At 37.6% G+C, this 19,589-nt stretch overlaps 1 non-coding gene across 1 annotated transcript; it reads left to right on the plus strand.

Moving 5' to 3' along the window:
- The first annotated feature begins 3,942 nt into the window (after positions 1–3,942).
- TRNAF-GAA (transfer RNA phenylalanine (anticodon GAA)) lies at positions 3,943–4,015 on the plus strand. Its single transcript has one exon. It is a non-coding gene; the product is annotated as a tRNA-Phe (tRNA).
- Positions 4,016–19,589: the final 15,574 nt, after the last annotated feature.

Raw genomic sequence — 19,589 nt, forward strand, 5'->3', positions numbered from 1 at the left:
TTTATAATGATCAAAACCTTTTATTAAGCTGATCGATAAGACAACCATTTCAACATATTTTTTACATTCTGTCTTTCTGTCAAACTTGCTTCCACCTCTCTTGTATTCAACTTTACCTGCTTTATTTGCCAATTCTTCCTTTAATTGAAAGTAAAGCTTTGCCTGCATCAGCCTCGAGTTCCCCTTATACAAAACTGTTAGTAGTCAGATGACCTAGTTTGCCTACCCTCGCCATATAGGTCTGTGTGTCTGAGTATAAGTCCATTCATAGTTTACAAACATCTTCTAACTAACTTGGCTCCTAAAAAGGAAATTCACCCATCAGACCAATTTAGCTGCTGAATAATATTGGACAATTTAACACATAACTGCACATGCAGATAGAATGACCAGGGTCTGCATTTATCTTTAACAATTATCAAAAATACAACAGAAAGCCAAAATGGCCAGCTGGATGAAATAGCTCAGTTGGGAGAGTGTTAGATTGAAAATCTAAAAGTCCCTTGTTCAATGCTGGGTTTCGGAAAAGTCTGAGAGGTTTCTTGCTTGTCACAAAATATTTCTTGGTATCAGCTCAAGTTTTTCTTTCTTTATTTATCAAAATATTTGATCAACTGATCGACAACATGATCAATTAAACATAGAATTGTCTTTCTGTCCTCCTTCTAAATTTGCTTCCACCTCTCTTGCATTCAGCTTCGACTACAAATGTTTCCTATTTCATGCTTTTTTCTAAAGTAAACTCTTGTCTGCATCAGCTTCCACTTCTCCTTGAACACAGATTTCAGTATTCAGATGACATAGCTTACCTACTCAGGCCAAATACCTCTGTGTAATATGGTGCTAGTCCATTCAGAGTAAAAAAAAAAGCTACCTAACCTGGATCCGAAAAATGCTATTTACCTATTGCACCCGTTAACTGATGAATGATACAGGACATCTTAAAACATAGCTCTAGCATGAGGTTGAGCATCTATTTTCCTGGGAAGTTTAAAAGAAAGGATGAAGACCCAAACTACCAGCAGGACGAAATAGCACAGTTGGGAGAGCGTTAGACTGAAGATCTAAAGGTCCCTGGTTCAATCCCAGGTTTCGGCACAATTTCAACTTCTGCTTTTCATGTCACAAAAGCTGTTTGGAGATAAATCAACGCTCTTCTTTATCAAAACCTTTTATCAATCTGATCAACAACACAATCAATTCAACATATTATTTACTTTCTGTCTTCCTTTCAAACTTGCTTCCACCTCTCTTGTATTCAACTATGCCTCATTTATTTGCAACTTCTTGCTTTATTTTAAAGTAAAGCTTTGCCTGCATCAGCCTCCAATTCCCCTTATACAAAACTGTCAGTAGTCAGATGACATAGCTTGTACACCCTGGCCATATAGGTCTGTGTTTCAGAGTATAAGTCAATTCAGAGTTTAGAAAAAAAAATTCTACCTACCTTGTCCCCTAAAAAGGATATTCACTCATCAGACCAAGTTACCTGCTGAATGATACTGGACACTTTAACACATAACTGTAAAGGAAAATAGAATGACCAGGTTCTGTATGTATCGTCTACAATTATTAATAATACATCAGGAGGCCACAGGGACTTGTTGGCTGAAATATCTCAGTTGGGAGCTCGTTAGACTGAAGAGCTTAAGGTACCTGATTCAATCCTGACTTTCAGCACAGTGCGAGGGGATCCTACATTCTTGCAAAATATTTCTTGAAATCAGCTCTAGTTTTTTTTTCTTCATTTCTCAAAATATTTTATCAACTGATCAACAACATGATAACTTCAACAAAAAGTTGTCTTTCTGACCTCCTTCTAAACTTGCTTCCACCTCTCTTGCCATCAGCTTTGATGACGAATTTATCCCATTTTATACTTTTTTCAAAGTAAACTCTTGTCTGCATCAGCTTTCACTTCTCCTTGAACAAAGTTGTCAGTATTGAGATGACATAGCTTACCTACTCAGGCGACATACGTCTGTGTAATACAGTGCTGGTCCACTCAGAGTTTTAAAAGAAAAACGACCTAACATTTATCCCAAAAACGCTACTCACCCATTTCACCAGTTAGCTGCTGAACAATGCAGGACACATTAAAACACAGCTCTAACCTCAGATTGAAAATCCAGGTTCTGCATCTCTGTTCTGGGATTGTTCAAAAAAAGAGGCTGAATACTATAGCTGCTGGCAGGCCGAAATTGCTCAGTTGGGAGAGCGTTAGACTGAAGATCTAAAGGTCCCTGGTTCGATCCCGGGTTTCGGCACATTTTGAACTTCTGCTTTGCATGCCACAAAGACTATTTTGAGTCAACTCATATTGACTTTGTTTATAATGATCAAAACCTTTTATCAAGATAATCGACAATACAATTAATTCAACATATTATTTACTTTCTGTCTTTCTTTCAAACTTGCTTCCACCTCTCTTGTATTCAACTTTGCCTCCTTTATTTCCCAATTCTTCCTTTAATTGAAAGTAAAGCTTTGCCTGCATCAGCCTCCAGTTCCCCTTATACAAAACTGTTAGTAGTCAGATGACCTAGCTTGCCGACCCTCGTCATATAGGTCTGTGTTTCTGAGTATAAGTCCATTCATAGTTTACAAACATCATCTAACTAACTTGGCTCCTAAAAAGGAAATGCACCCATCAGACCAATTTAGCTACTGAATAATACTGGACAATTTAACACATAACTGCACATGCAGATAGAGTGACCAGGTTCTGCATTTATCTTTAACAATTATAAAAAATACAACAGAAAGCCGAAATTGCCAGCTGGATGAAATAGCTCAGTTGGGAGAGCAGTAGACTGAAGAACTTCAGGTCCCTGGTTCAATCCCGGGTTTAGGCACATTTTGAACTTCTGCTTTGCATGCCACAAATGCTATTTGGAGTCAACTCATATTGACGTTGTTTATAATGATCAAAACCTTTCATCAAGCTATTCGATAAGACAACCATTTCAACATATTTTTTACATTCTGTCTTTCTGTCAAACTTGCTTCCACCTCTCTTGTATTCAACTTTACCTGCTTTATTTGCCAATTCTTCCTTTAATTGAAAGTAAAGCTTTGCCTGCATCAGCCTCGAGTTCCCCTTATACAAAACTGTTAGTAGTCAGATGACCTAGTTTGCCTACCCTCGCCATATAGGTCTGTGTGTCTGAGTATAAGTCCATTCATAGTTTACAAACATCTTCTAACTAACTTGGCTCCTAAAAAGGAAATTCACCCATCAGACCAATTTAGCTGCTGAATAATATTGGACAATTTAACACATAACTGCACATGCAGATAGAATGACCAGGGTCTGCATTTATCTTTAACAATTATCAAAAATACAACAGAAAGCCAAAATGGCCAGCTGGATGAAATAGCTCAGTTGCGAGAGTGTTAGATTGAAAATCTAAAAGTCCCTTGTTCAATGCTGGGTTTCGGAAAAGTCTGAGAGGTTTCTTGCTTCTCACAAAGTATTTCTTGGTATCAGCTCAAGTTTTTCTTTCTTTATTTATCAAAATATTTGATCAACTGATCGACAACATGATCAATTCAACATAGAATTGTCTTTCTGTCTTCCTTCTAAATTTGCTTCCACCTCTCTTGCATTCAGCTTCGACTACAAATGTTTCCTATTTCATGCTTTTTTCTAAAGTAAACTCTTGTCTGCATCAGCTTCCACTTCTCCTTGAACACAGATTTCAGTATTCAGATGACATTGCTTACCTACTCAGGCCAAATACCTCTGTGTAATATGGTGCTAGTCCATTCAGAGTAAAAAAAAAAGCTACCTAACCTGGATCCGAAAAATGCTATTTACATATTGCACCCGTTAACTGATGAATGATACAGGACATCTTAAAACATAGCTCTAGCATGAGGTTGAGCATCTATTTTCTTGGAAAGTTTAAAAGAAAGGATGAAGACCCAAACTACCAGCAGGCCGAAATAGCTCAGTTGGGAGAGCGTTAGACTGAAGATCTAAAGGTCCCTGGTTCAATCCCGGGTTTCGGCACAATTTCAACTTCTGCTTTTCATGTCACAAAAGCTGTTTGGAGTTAAATCAAAACTCTTCTTTATCAAAACCTTTTATCAATCTGATCAACAACACAATCAATTCAACATATTATTTACTTTCTGTCTTCCTTTCAAACTTGCTTCTACCTCTCTTGTATTCAACTATGCCTCATTTATTTGCAACTTCTTGCTTTATTTTAAAGTAAAGCTTTGCCTGCATCAGCCTCCAATTCCCCTTATACAAAACTGTCAGTAGTCAGATGACATAGCTTGTACACCCTGGCCATATAGGTCTGTGTTTCAGAGTATAAGTCAATTCAGAGTTTAGAAAAAAAAATTCTACCTACCTTGTCCCCTAAAAAGGATATTCACTCATCAGACCAAGTTACCTGCTGAATGATACTGGACACTTTAACACATAACTATAAACGAAAATAGAATGACCAGGTTCTGTATGTATCGTCTACAATTATTAATAATACATCAGGAGGCCACAGGGACTTGTTGGCTGAAATATCTCTGTTGGGAGATCGTTAGACTGAAGAGCTTAAGGTACCTGATTCAATCCTGACTTTCAGCACAGTGCGAGGGGATCCTACATTCTTGCAAAATATTTCTTGAAATCAGCTCTAGTTTTTTTTTCTTCATTTCTCAAAATATTTTATCAACTGATCAACAACATGATAACTTCAACAAAAAGTTGTCTTTCTGTCCTCCTTCTAAACTTGCTTCCACCTCTCTTGCCATCAGCTTTGATGACGAATTTATCCCATTTTATACTTTTTTCAAAGTAAACTCTTGTCTGCATCAGCTTTCACTTCTCCTTGAACAAAGTTGTCAGTATTGAGATGACATAGCTTACCTACTCAGGCGACATACGTCTGTGTAATACAGTGCTGGTCCACTCAGAGTTTTAAAAGAAAAACGACCTAACATTTATCCCAAAAACGCTACTCACCCATTTCACCAGTTAGCTGCTGAACAATGCAGGACACATTAAAACACAGCTCTAACCTCAGATTGAAAATCCAGGTTCTGCAACTCTGTTCTGGGATTGTTAAAAAAAAGAGGCTGAATACTATAGCTGCTGGCAGGCCAAAATAGCTCAGTTGGGAGAGCGTTAGACTGAAGATCTAAAGGTCCCTGGTTCGATCCTGGGTTTCGGCACATTTTGAACTTCTGCTTTGCATGCCACAAAGACTATTTTGAGTCAACTCATATTGACTTTGTTTATAATGATCAAAACCTTTTATCAAGATAATCGACAATACAATTAATTCAACATATTATTTACTTTCTGTCTTTCTTTCAAACTTGCTTCCACCTCTCTTGTATTCAACTTTGCCTCCTTTATTTCCCAATTCTTCCTTTAATTGAAAGTAAAGCTTTGCCTGCATCAGCCTCCAGTTCCCCTTATACAAAACTGTTAGTAGTCAGATGACCTAGCTTGCCGACCCTCGTCATATAGGTCTGTGTTTCTGAGTATAAGTCCATTCATAGTTTACAAACATCATCTAACTAACTTGGCTCCTAAAAAGGAAATTCACCCATCAGACCAATTTAGCTACTGAATAATACTGGACAATTTAACACATAACTGCACATGCAGATAGAGTGACCAGGTTCTGCATTTATCTTTAACAATTATAAAAAACACAACAGAAAGCCGAAATTGCCAGCTGGATGAAATAGCTCAGTTGGGAGAGCAGTAGACTGAAGATCTAAAGGTCCCTGGTTCAAACCCGGGTTTAGGCACATTTTGAACTTCTGCTTTGCATGCCACAAATGCTATTTGGAGTCAACTCATATTGACGTTGTTTATAATGATCAAAACCTTTCATCAAGCTATTCGATAAGACAACCATTTCAACATATTTTTTACATTCTGTCTTTCTATCAAACTTGCTTCCACCTCTCTTGTATTCAACTTTACCTGCTTTATTTGCCAATTCTTCCTTTAATTGAAAGTAAAGCTTTGCCTGCATCAGCCTCGAGTTCCCCTTATACAAAACTGTTAGTAGTCAGATGACCTAGTTTGCCTACCCTCGCCATATAGGTCTGTGTGTCTGAGTATAAGTCCATTCATAGTTTACAAACATCTTCTAACTAACTTGGCTCCTAAAAAGGAAATTCACCCATCAGACCAATTTAGCTGCTGAATAATATTGGACAAATTAACACATAACTGCACATGCAGATAGAATGACCAGGGTCTGCATTTATCTTTAACAATTATCAAAAATACAACAGAAAGCCAAAATGGCCAGCTGGATGAAATAGCTCAGTTGGGAGAGTGTTAGATTGAAAATCTAAAAGTCCCTTGTTCAATGCTGGGTTTCGGAAAAGTCTGAGGGGTTTCTTGCTTGTCACAAAATATTTCTTGGTATCAGCTCAAGTTTTTCTTTCTTTATTTATCAAAATATTTGATCAACTGATCGACAACATGATCAATTAAACATAGAATTGTCTTTCTGTCCTCCTTCTAAATTTGCTTCCACCTCTCTTGCATTCAGCTTCGACTACAAATGTTTCCTATTTCATGCTTTTTTCTAAAGTAAACTCTTGTCTGCATCAGCTTCCACTTCTCCTTGAACACAGATTTCAGTATTCAGATGACATAGCTTACCTACTCAGGCCAAATACCTCTGTGTAATATGGTGCTAGTCCATTCAGAGTAAAAAAAAAAGCTACCTAACCTGGATCCGAAAAATGCTATTTACCTATTGCACCCGTTAACTGATGAATGATACAGGACATCTTAAAACATAGCTCTAGCATGAGGTTGAGCATCTCTTTTCTTGGGAAGTTTAAAAGAAAGGATGAAGACCCAAACTACCAGCAGGCCGAAATATCTCAGTTGGGAGAGCGTTAGACTGAAGATCTAAAGGTCCCTGGTGTAATCCCGGGTTTCGGCACAATTTCAACTTCTGCTTTTCATGTCACAAAAGCTGTTTGGAGTTAAATCAACGCTCTTCTTTATCAAAACCTTTTATCAATCTGATCAACAACACAATCAATTCAACATATTATTTACTTTCTGTCTTCCTTTCAAACTTGCTTCCACCTCTCTTGTATTCAACTATGCCTCATTTATTTGCAACTTCTTGCTTTATTTTAAAGTAAAGCTTTGCCTGCATCAGCCTCCAATTCCCCTTATACAAAACTGTCAGTAGTCAGATGACATAGCTTGTACACCCTGGCCATATAGGTCTGTGTTTCAGAGTATAAGTCAATTCAGAGTTTAGAAAAAAAAATTCTACCTACCTTGTCCCCTAAAAAGGATATTCACTCATCAGACCAAGTTACCTGCTGAATGATACTGGACACTTTAACACATAACTATAAACGAAAATAGAATGACCAGGTTCTGTATGTATCGTCTACAATTATTAATAATACATCAGGAGGCCACAGGGACTTGTTGGCTGAAATATCTCAGTTGGGAGATCGTTAGACTGAAGAGCTTAAGGTACCTGATTCAATCCTGACTTTCAGCACAGTGCGAGGGGATCCTACATTCTTGCAAAATATTTCTTGAAATCAGCTGTAGTTTTTTTTTCTTTATTTCTCAAAATATTTTATCAACTGATCAACAACATGATAACTTCAACAAAAAGTTGTCTTTCTGTCCTCCTTCTAAACTTGCTTCCACCTCTCTTGCCATCAGCTTTGATGACGAATTTATCCCATTGTATACTTTTTTCAAAGTAAACTCTTGTCTGCATCAGCTTTCACTTCTCCTTGAACAAAGTTGTCAGTATTGAGATGACATAGCTTACCTACTCAGGCGACATACGTCTGTGTAATACAGTGCTGGTCCACTCAGAGTTTTAAAAGAAAAACGACCTAACATTTATCCCAAAAACGCTACTCACCCATTTCACCAGTTAGCTGCTGAACAATGCAGGACACATTAAAACACAGCTCTAACCTCAGATTGAAAATCCAGGTTCTGCATCTCTGTTCTGGGATTGTTCAAAAAAAGAGGCTGAATACTATAGCTGCTGGCAGGCCGATATAGCTCAGTTGGGAGAGCGTTAGACGGAAGCTCTAAAGGTCCCTTGTTCGATCCCGGGTTTCGGCACATTTTGAACTTCTGCTTTGCATGCTGCAAAGACTATTTTGAGTCAACTCATATTGACTTTGTTTATAATGATCAAAACCTTTTATCAAGATAATCGACAATACAATTAATTCAACATATTATTTACTTTCTGTCTTTCTTTCAAACTTGCTTCCACCTCTCTTGTATTCAACTTTGCCTCCTTTATTTCCCAATTCTTACTTTAATTGAAAGTAAAGCTTTGCCTGCATCAGCCTCCAGTTCCCCTTACACAAAACTGTTAGTAGCCAGATGACCTAGCTTGCCGACCCTCGCCATATAGGTCTGTGTTTCTGAGTATAAGTCCATTCATAGTTTACAAACATCATCTAACTAACTTGGCTCCTAAAAAGGAAATTCACCCATCAGACCAATTTAGCTACTGAATAATACTGGACAATTTAACACATAACTGCACATGCAGATAGAGTGACCAGGTTCTGCATTTATCTTTAACAATTATAAAAAATACAACAGAAAGCCAAAATTGCCAGCTGGATGAAATAGCTCAGTTGGGAGAGCAGTAGACTGAAGATCTAAAGGTCCCTGGTTCAATCCCGGGTTTTGCACATTTTGAACTTCTGCTTTGCATGCCACAAATGCTATTTGGAGTCAACTCATATTGACGTTGTTTATAATGATCAAAACCTTTTATCAAGCTGATCGATAAGACAACCATTTCAACATATTTTTTACATTCTGTCTTTCTGTCAAACTTGCTTCCACCTCTCTTGTATTCAACTTTACCTGCTTTATTTGCCAATTCTTCCTTTAATTGAAAGTAAAGCTTTGCCTGCATCAGCCTCGAGTTCCCCTTATACAAAACTGTTAGTAGTCAGATGACCTAGTTTGCCTACCCTCGCCATATAGGTCTGTGTGTCTGAGTATAAGTCCATTCATAGTTTACAAACATCTTCTAACTAACTTGGCTCCTAAAAAGGAAATTCACCCATCAGACCAATTTAGCTGCTGAATAATATTGGACAAATTAACACATAACTGCACATGCAGATAGAATGACCAGGGTCTGCATTTATCTTTAACAATTATCAAAAATACAACAGAAAGCCAAAATGGCCAGCTGGATGAAATAGCTCAGTTGGGAGAGTGTTAGATTGAAAATCTAAAAGTCCCTTGTTCAATGCTGGGTTTCGGAAAAGTCTGAGAGGTATCTTGCTTGTCACAAAATATTTCTTGGTATCAGCTCAAGTTTTTCTTTCTTTATTTATCAAAATATTTGATCAACTGATCGACAACATGATCAATTAAACATAGAATTGTCTTTCTGTCCTCCTTCTAAATTTGCTTCCACCTCTCTTGCATTCAGCTTCGACTACAAATGTTTCCTATTTCATGCTTTTTTCTAAAGTAAACTCTTGTCTGCATCAGCTTCCACTTCTCCTTGAACACAGATTTCAGTATTCAGATGACATAGCTTACCTACTCAGGCCAAATACCTCTGTGTAATATGGTGCTAGTCCATTCAGAGTAAAAAAAAAAGCTACCTAACCTGGATCCGAAAAATGCTATTTACCTATTGCACCCGTTAACTGATGAATGATACAGGACATCTTAAAACATAGCTCTAGCATGAGGTTGAGCATCTCTTTTCTTGGGAAGTTTAAAAGAAAGGATGAAGACCCAAACTACCAGCAGGCTGAAATAGCTCAGTTGGGAGAGCGTTAGACTGAAGATCTAAAGGTCCCTGGTTCAATCCCGGGTTTCGGCACAATTTCAACTTCTGCTTTTCATGTCACAAAAGCTGTTTGGAGTTAAATCAACGCTCTTCTTTATCAAAACCTTTTATCAATCTGATCAACAACACAATCAATTCAACATATTATTTACTTTCTGTCTTCCTTTCAAACTTGCTTCCACCTCTCTTGTATTCAACTATGCCTCATTTATTTGCAACTTCTTGCTTTATTTTAAAGTAAAGCTTTGCCTGCATCAGCCTCCAATTCCCCTTATACAAAACTGTCAGTAGTCAGATGACATAGCTTGTACGCCCTGGCCATATAGGTCTGTGTTTCAGAGTATAAGTCAATTCAGAGTTTAGAAAAAAAAATTCTACCTACCTTGTCCCCTAAAAAGGATATTCACTCATCAGACCAAGTTACCTGCTGAATGATACTGGACACTTTAACACATAACTATAAACGAAAATAGAATGACCAGGTTCTGTATGTATCGTCTACAATTATTAATAATACATCAGGAGGCCACAGGGACTTGTTGGCTGAAATATCTCAGTTGGGAGATCGTTAGACTGAAGAGCTTAAGGTACCTGATTCAATCCTGACTTTCAGCACAGTGCGAGGGGATCCTACATTCTTGCAAAATATTTCTTGAAATCAGCTCTAGTTTTTTTTTCTTTATTTCTCAAAATATTTTATCAACTGATCAACAACATGATAACTTCAACAAAAAGTTGTCTTTCTGTCCTCCTTCTAAACTTGCTTCCACCTCTCTTGCCATCAGCTTTGATGACGAATTTATCCCATTGTATACTTTTTTCAAAGTAAACTCTTGTCTGCATCAGCTTTCACTTCTCCTTGAACAAAGTTGTCAGTATTGAGATGACATAGCTTACCTACTCAGGCGACATACGTCTGTGTAATACAGTGCTGGTCCACTCAGAGTTTTAAAAGAAAAACGACCTAACATTTATCCCAAAAACGCTACTCACCCATTTCACCAGTTAGCTGCTGAACAATGCAGGACACATTAAAACACAGCTCTAACCTCAGATTGAAAATCCAGGTTCTGCATCTCTGTTCTGGGATTGTTCAAAAAAAGAGGCTGAATACTATAGCTGCTGGCAGGCCGATATAGCTCAGTTGGGAGAGCGTTAGACGGAAGATCTAAAGGTCCCTTGTTCGATCCCGGGTTTCGGCACATTTTGAACTTCTGCTTTGCATGCTGCAAAGACTATTTTGAGTCAACTCATATTGACTTTGTTTATAATGATCAAAACCTTTTATCAAGATAATCGACAATACAATTAATTCAACATATTATTTACTTTCTGTCTTTCTTTCAAACTTGCTTCCACCTCTCTTGTATTCAACTCTGCCTCCTTTATTTCCCAATTCTTACTTTAATTGAAAGTAAAGCTTTGCCTGCATCAGCCTCCAGTTCCCCTTATACAAAACTGTTAGTAGCCAGATGACCTAGCTTGCCGACCCTCGCCATATAGGTCTGTGTTTCTGAGTATAAGTCCATTCATAGTTTACAAACATCATCTAACTAACTTGGCTCCTAAAAAGGAAATTCACCCATCAGACCAATTTAGCTACTGAATAATACTGGACAATTTAACACATAACTGCACATGCAGATAGAGTGACCAGGTTCTGCATTTATCTTTAACAATTATAAAAAATACAACAGAAAGCCAAAATCGCCAGCTGGATGAAATAGCTCTATTGGGAGAGCAGTAGACTGAAGATCTAAAGGTCCCTGGTTCAATCCCGGGTTTAGGCACATTTTGAACTTCTGCTTTGCATGCCACAAATGCTATTTGGAGTCAACTCATATTGACGTTGTTTATAATGATCAAAACCTTTTATCAAGCTGATCGATAAGACAACCATTTCAACATATTTTTTACATTCTGTCTTTCTGTCAAACTTGCTTCCACCTCTCTTGTATTCAACTTTACCTGCTTTATTTGCCAATTCTTCCTTTAATTGAAAGTAAAGCTTTGCCTGCATCAGCCTCGAGTTCCCCTTATACAAAACTGTTAGTAGTCAGATGACCTAGTTTGCCTACCCTCGCCATATAGGTCTGTGTGTCTGAGTATAAGTCCATTCATAGTTTACAAACATCTTCTAACTAACTTGGCTCCTAAAAAGGAAATTCACCCATCAGACCAATTTAGCTGCTGAATAATATTGGACAAATTAACACATAACTGCACATGCAGATAGAATGACCAGGGTCTGCATTTATCTTTAACAATTATCAAAAATACAACAGAAAGCCAAAATGGCCAGCTGGATGAAATAGCTCAGTTGGGAGAGTGTTAGATTGAAAATCTAAAAGTCCCTTGTTCAATGCTGGGTTTCGGAAAAGTCTGAGAGGTTTCTTGCTTGTCACAAAATATTTCTTGGTATCAGCTCAAGTTTTTCTTTCTTTATTTATCAAAATATTTGATCAACTGATCGACAACATGATCAATTAAACATAGAATTGTCTTTCTGTCCTCCTTCTAAATTTGCTTCCACCTCTCTTGCATTCAGCTTCGACTACAAATGTTTCCTATTTCATGCTTTTTTCTAAAGTAAACTCTTGTCTGCATCAGCTTCCACTTCTCCTTGAACACAGATTTCAGTATTCAGATGACATAGCTTACCTACTCAGGCCAAATACCTCTGTGTAATATGGTGCTAGTCCATTCAGAGTAAAAAAAAAAGCTACCTAACCTGGATCCGAAAAATGCTATTTACCTATTGCACCCGTTAACTGATGAATGATACAGGACATCTTAAAACATAGCTCTAGCATGAGGTTGAGCATCTCTTTTCTTGGGAAGTTTAAAAGAAAGGATGAAGACCCAAACTACCAGCAGGCCGAAATATCTCAGTTGGGAGAGCGTTAGACTGAAGATCTAAAGGTCCCTGGTGTAATCCCGGGTTTCGGCACAATTTCAACTTCTGCTTTTCATGTCACAAAAGCTGTTTGGAGTTAAATCAACGCTCTTCTTTATCAAAACCTTTTATCAATCTGATCAACAACACAATCAATTCAACATATTATTTACTTTCTGTCTTCCTTTCAAACTTGCTTCCACCTCTCTTGTATTCAACTATGCCTCATTTATTTGCAACTTCTTGCTTTATTTTAAAGTAAAGCTTTGCCTGCATCAGCCTCCAATTCCCCTTATACAAAACTGTCAGTAGTCAGATGACATAGCTTGTACACCCTGGCCATATAGGTCTGTGTTTCAGAGTATAAGTCAATTCAGAGTTTAGAAAAAAAAATTCTACCTACCTTGTCCCCTAAAAAGGATATTCACTCATCAGACCAAGTTACCTGCTGAATGATACTGGACACTTTAACACATAACTATAAACGAAAATAGAATGACCAGGTTCTGTATGTATCGTCTACAATTATTAATAATACATCAGGAGGCCACAGGGACTTGTTGGCTGAAATATCTCAGTTGGGAGATCGTTAGACTGAAGAGCTTAAGGTACCTGATTCAATCCTGACTTTCAGCACAGTGCGAGGGGATCCTACATTCTTGCAAAATATTTCTTGAAATCAGCTCTAGTTTTTTTTTCTTTATTTCTCAAAATATTTTATCAACTGATCAACAACATGATAACTTCAACAAAAAGTTGTCTTTCTGTCCTCCTTCTAAACTTGCTTCCACCTCTCTTGCCATCAGCTTTGATGACGAATTTATCCCATTGTATACTTTTTTCAAAGTAAACTCTTGTCTGCATCAGCTTTCACTTCTCCTTGAACAAAGTTGTCAGTATTGAGATGACATAGCTTACCTACTCAGGCGACATACGTCTGTGTAATACAGTGCTGGTCCACTCAGAGTTTTAAAAGAAAAACGACCTAACATTTATCCCAAAAACGCTACTCACCCATTTCACCAGTTAGCTGCTGAACAATGCAGGACACATTAAAACACAGCTCTAACCTCAGATTGAAAATCCAGGTTCTGCATCTCTGTTCTGGGATTGTTCAAAAAAAGAGGCTGAATACTATAGCTGCTGGCAGGCCGATATAGCTCAGTTGGGAGAGCGTTAGACGGAAGATCTAAAGGTCCCTTGTTCGATCCCGGGTTTCGGCACATTTTGAACTTCTGCTTTGCATGCTGCAAAGACTATTTTGAGTCAACTCATATTGACTTTGTTTATAATGATCAAAACCTTTTATCAAGATAATCGACAATACAATTAATTCAACATATTATTTACTTTCTGTCTTTCTTTCAAACTTGCTTCCACCTCTCTTGTATTCAACTTTGCCTCCTTTATTTCCCAATTCTTACTTTAATTGAAAGTAAAGCTTTGCCTGCATCAGCCTCCAGTTCCCCTTATACAAAACTGTTAGTAGCCAGATGACCTAGCTTGCCGACCCTCGCCATATAGGTCTGTGTTTCTGAGTATAAGTCCATTCATAGTTTACAAACATCATCTAACTAACTTGGCTCCTAAAAAGGAAATTCACCCATCAGACCAATTTAGCTACTGAATAATACTGGACAATTTAACACATAACTGCACATGCAGATAGAGTGACCAGGTTCTGCATTTATCTTTAACAATTATACAAAATACAACAGAAAGCCAAAATTGCCAGCTGGATGAAATAGCTCAGTTGGGAGAGCAGTAGACTGAAGATCTAAAGGTCCCTGGTTCAATCCCGGGTTTAGGCACATTTTGAACTTCTGCTTTGCATGCCACAAATGCTATTTGGAGTCAACTCATATTGACGTTGTTTATAATGATCAAAACCTTTTATCAAGCTGATCGATAAGACAACCATTTCAACATATTTTTTACATTCTGTCTTTCTGTCAAACTTGCTTCCACCTCTCTTGTATTCAACTTTACCTGCTTTATTTGCCAATTCTTCCTTTAATTGAAAGTAAAGCTTTGCCTGCATCAGCCTCGAGTTCCCCTTATACAAAACTGTTAGTAGTCAGATGACCTAGTTTGCCTACCCTCGCCATATAGGTCTGTGAGTCTGAGTATAAGTCCATTCATAGTTTACAAACATCTTCTAACTAACTTGGCTCCTAAAAAGGAAATTCACCCATCAGACCAATTTAGCTGCGGAATAATATTGGACAATTTAACACATAACTGCACATGCAGATAGAATGACCAGGGTCTGCATTTATCTTTAACAATTATCAAAAATACAACAGAAAGCCAAAATGGCCAGCTAGATGAAATAGCTCAGTTGGGAGAGTGTTAGATTGAAAATCTAAAAGTCCCTTTTTCAATGCTGGGTTTCGGAAAAGTCTGAGAGGTTTCTTGCTTCTTACAAAATATTTCTTGGTATCAGCTCAAGTTTTTCTTTCTTTATTTATCAAAATATTTGATCAACTGATCGACAACATGATCAATTCAACATAGAGTTGTCTTTCTGTCCTCCTTCTAAATTTGCTTCCACCTCTCTTGCATTCAGCTTCGACTACAAATGTTTCCTATTTCATGCTTTTTTGTAAAGTAAACTCTTGTCTGCATCAGCTTCCACTTCTCCTTGAACACAGATTTCAGTATTCAGATGACATAGCTTACCTACTCAGGCCAAATACCTCTGTGTAATATGGTGCTAGTCCATTCAGAGTAAAAAAAAAAGCTACCTAACCTGGATCCGAAAAATGCTATTTTCCTATTGCACCCGTTAACTGATGAATGATACAGGACATCTTAAAACATAGCTCTAGCATGAGGTTGAGCATCTCTTTTCTTGGGAAGTTTAAAAGAAAGGATGAAGACCCAAACTACCAGCAGGCTGAAATAGCTCAGTTGGGAGAGTGTTAGAGTGAAGATCTTAAGGTCCCTGGTTCAATCCTGGGCTTCGGTACAATTTCAACTTCTACTTTTCATGTCACAAAAGCTGTTTGGAGTTAAATCAATGCTCTTCTTTATCAAAACCTTTTATCAATCTGATCAACAACACAATCAATTCAACATATTATTTACTTTCTGTCTTCCTTTCAAACTTGCTTCCACCTCTCTTGTATTCAACTATGCCTCATTTATTTGCAACTTCTTGCTTTATTTTAAAGTAAAGCTTTGCCTGCATCAGCCTCCAATTCCCCTTATACAAAACTGTCAGTAGTCAGATGACATAGCTTGTACACCCTGGCCATATAGGTCTGTGTTTCAGAGTATAAGTCAATTCAGAGTTTAGAAAAAAAAAATCTACCTACATTGTCCCCTAAAAAGGATATTCACTCATCAGACCAAGTTACCTGCTGAATGATACTGGACACTTTAACACATAACTATAAACGAAAATAGAATGACCAGGTTCTGTATGTATCGTCTACAATTATTAATAATACATCAGGAGGCCACAGGGACTTGTTGGCTGAAATACCTCAGTTGGGAGATCGTTAGACTGAAGAGCTTAAGGTACCTGATTCAATCCTGACTTTCAGCACAGTGCAAGGGGATCCTACATTCTTGCAAAATATTTCTTGAAATCAGCTCTAGTTTTTTTTTCTTTATTTATCAAAATATTTTATCAACTGATCAACAACATGATAACTTCAACAAAAAGTTGTCATTCTATCCTCCTTCTAAACTTGCTTCCACCTCTCTTGCCATCAGCTTTGATGACGAATTTATCCCATTTTATACTTTTTTCAAAGTAAACTCTTGTCTGCATCAGCTTTCACTTCTCCTTGAACAAAGTTGTCAGTATTGAGATGACATAGCTTACCTACTCAGGCGACATACGTCTGTGTAATACAGTGCTGGTCCACTCAGAGTTTTAAAAGAAAAACGACCTAACATTTATCCCAAAAACGCGACTCACCCATTTCACCAGTTAGCTGCTGAACAATGCAGGACACATTAAAACACAGCTCTAACCTCAGATTGAAAATCCAGGTTCTGCATCTCTGTTCTGGGATTGTTCAAAAAAAGAGGCTGAATACTACAGCTGCTGGCAGGCCGAAATAGCTCAGTTGGGAGAGTGTTAGACTGAAGATCTAAAGGTCCCTGGTTAGATCCCGGGTTTCGGCACATTTTGAACTTCTGCTTTGCATGCCACAAAGACTATTTTGAGTCAACTCATATTGACTTTGTTTATAATGATCAAAACCTTTTATCAAGATAATCGACAATACAATTAATTCAACATATTATTTACTTTCTGTCTTTCTTTCAAACTTGCTTCCACCTCTCTTGTATTCAACTTTGCCTCCTTTATTTCCCAATTCTTCCTCTAATTGAAAGTAAAGCTTTTCCTGCATCAGCCTCCAGTTCCCCTTATACAAAACTGTTAGTAGTCAGATGACCTAGCTTGCCGACCCTCGCCATATAGGTCTGTGTTTCTGAGTATAAGTCCATTCATAGTTTACAAACATCATCTAACTAACTTGGCTCCTAAAAAGGAAATTCACCCATCAGACCAATTTAGCTACTGAATAATACTGGACAATTTAACACATAACTGCACATGCAGATAGAGTGACCAGGTTCTGCATTTATCTTTCACAATTATAAAAAATACAACGGAAAGCCAAAATTGCCAGCTGGATTAAATAGCTCAGTTGGGAGAGCAGTAGACTGAAGATCTAAAGGTCCCTGGTTCAATCCCGGGTTTAGGCACATTTTGAACTTCTGCTTTGCATGCCACAAATGCTATTTGGAGTCAACTCATATTGACGTTGTTTATAATGATCAAAACCTTTTATCAAGCTGATCGATAAGACAACCATTTCAACATATTTTTTACATTCTGTCTTTCTGTCAAACTTGCTTCCACCTCTCTTGTATTCAACTTTACCTGCTTTATTTGCCAATTCTTCCTTTAATTGAAAGTAAAGCTTTGCCTGCATCAGCCTCGAGTTCCCCTTATACAAAACTGTTAGTAGTCAGATGACCTAGTTTGCCTACCCTCGCCATATAGGTCTGTGTGTCTGAGTATAAGTCCATTCATAGTTTACAAACATCTTCTAACTAACTTGGCTCCTAAAAAGGAAATTCACCCATCAGACCAATTTAGCTGCTGAATAATATTGGACAATTTAACACATAACTGCACATGCAGATAGAATGACCAGGGTCTGCAGTTATCTTTAACAATTATCAAAAATACAACAGAAAGCCAAAATGGCCAGCTGGATGAAATAGCTCAGTTGGGAGAGTGTTAGATTGAAAATCTAAAAGTCCCTTGTTCAATGCTGGGTTTCGGAAAAGTCTGAGAGGTTTCTTGCTTCTCACAAAATATTTCTTGGTATCAGCTCAAGTTTTTCTTTCTTTATTTATCAAAATATTTGATCAACTGATCGACAACATGATCAATTCAACATAGAATTGTCTTTCTGTCCTCCTTCTAAATTTGCTTCCACCTCTCTGCATTCAGCTTCGACTACAAATGTTTCCTATTTCATGCTTTTTTGTAAAGTAAACTCTTGTCTGCATCAGCTTCCACTTCTCCTTGAACACAGATTTCAGTATTTAGATGACATAGCTTACCTACTCAGGCCAAATACCTCTGTGTAATATGGTGCTAGTCCATTCAGAGTAAAAAAAAAAGCTACCTAACCTGGATCCGAAAAATGCTATTTACCTATTGCACCCGTTAACTGATGAATGATACAGGACATCTTAAAACATAGCTCTAGCATGAGGTTGAGCATCTATTTTCTTGGGAAGTTTAAAAGAAAGGATGAAGACCCAAACTACCAGCAGGCTGAAATAGCTCAGTTGGGAGAGCGTTAGACTGAAGATCTAAAGGTCCCTGGTTCAATCCCGGGTTTCGGCACAATTTCGACTTCTGCTTTTCATGTCACAAAAGCTGTTTGGAGTTAAATCAACGCTCTTCTTTATCAAAACCTTTTATCAATCTGATCAACAACACAATCAATTCAACATATTATTTACTTTCTGTCTTCCTTTCAAACTTGCTTGCACCTCTCTTGTATTCAACTATGCCTCATTTATTTGCCATATAGGTCTGTGTGTCTGAGTATAAGTCCATTCATAGTTTACAAACATCTTCTAACTAACTTGGCTCCTAAAAAGGAAATTCACCCATCAGACCAATTTAGCTGCTGAATAATATTGGTCAATTTAACACATAACTATAAACGAAAATAGAATGACCAGGTTCTGTATGTATCGTCTACAATTATTAATAATACATCAGGAGGCCACAGGGACTTGTTGGCTGAAATATCTCAGTTGGGAGATCGTTAGACTGAAGAGCTTAAGGTACCTGATTCAATCCTGACTTTCAGCACAGTGCGAGGGGATCCTACATTCTTGCAAAATATTTCTTGAAATCAGCTCTAGTGTTTTTTTCTTTATTTCTCAAAATATTTTATCAACTGATCAACAACATGATAACTTCAACAAAAAGTTGTCTTTCTGTCCTCCTTCTAAACTTGCTTCCACCTCTCTTGCCATCAGCTTTGATGACGAATTTATCCCATTTTATACTTTTTTCAAAGTAAACTCTTGTCTGCATCAGCTTTCACTTCTCCTTGAACAAAGTTGTCAGTATTGAGATGACATAGCTTACCTACTCAGGCGACATACGTCTGTGTAATACAGTGCTGGTCCACTCAGAGTTTTAAAAGAAAAACGACCTAACATTTATCCCAAAAACACTACTCACCCATTTCACCAGTTAGCTGCTGAACAATGCAGGACACATTAAAACACAGCTCTAACCTCAGATTGAAAATCCAGGTTCTGCATCTCTGTTCTGGGATTGTTCAAAAAAAGAGGCTGAAAACTATAGCTGCTGGCAG

Source organism: Triturus cristatus, chromosome 8 (genome assembly GCF_964204655.1).
Source record: "Triturus cristatus chromosome 8, aTriCri1.1, whole genome shotgun sequence".
Lineage (NCBI taxonomy): Eukaryota > Metazoa > Chordata > Amphibia > Caudata > Salamandridae > Triturus > Triturus cristatus.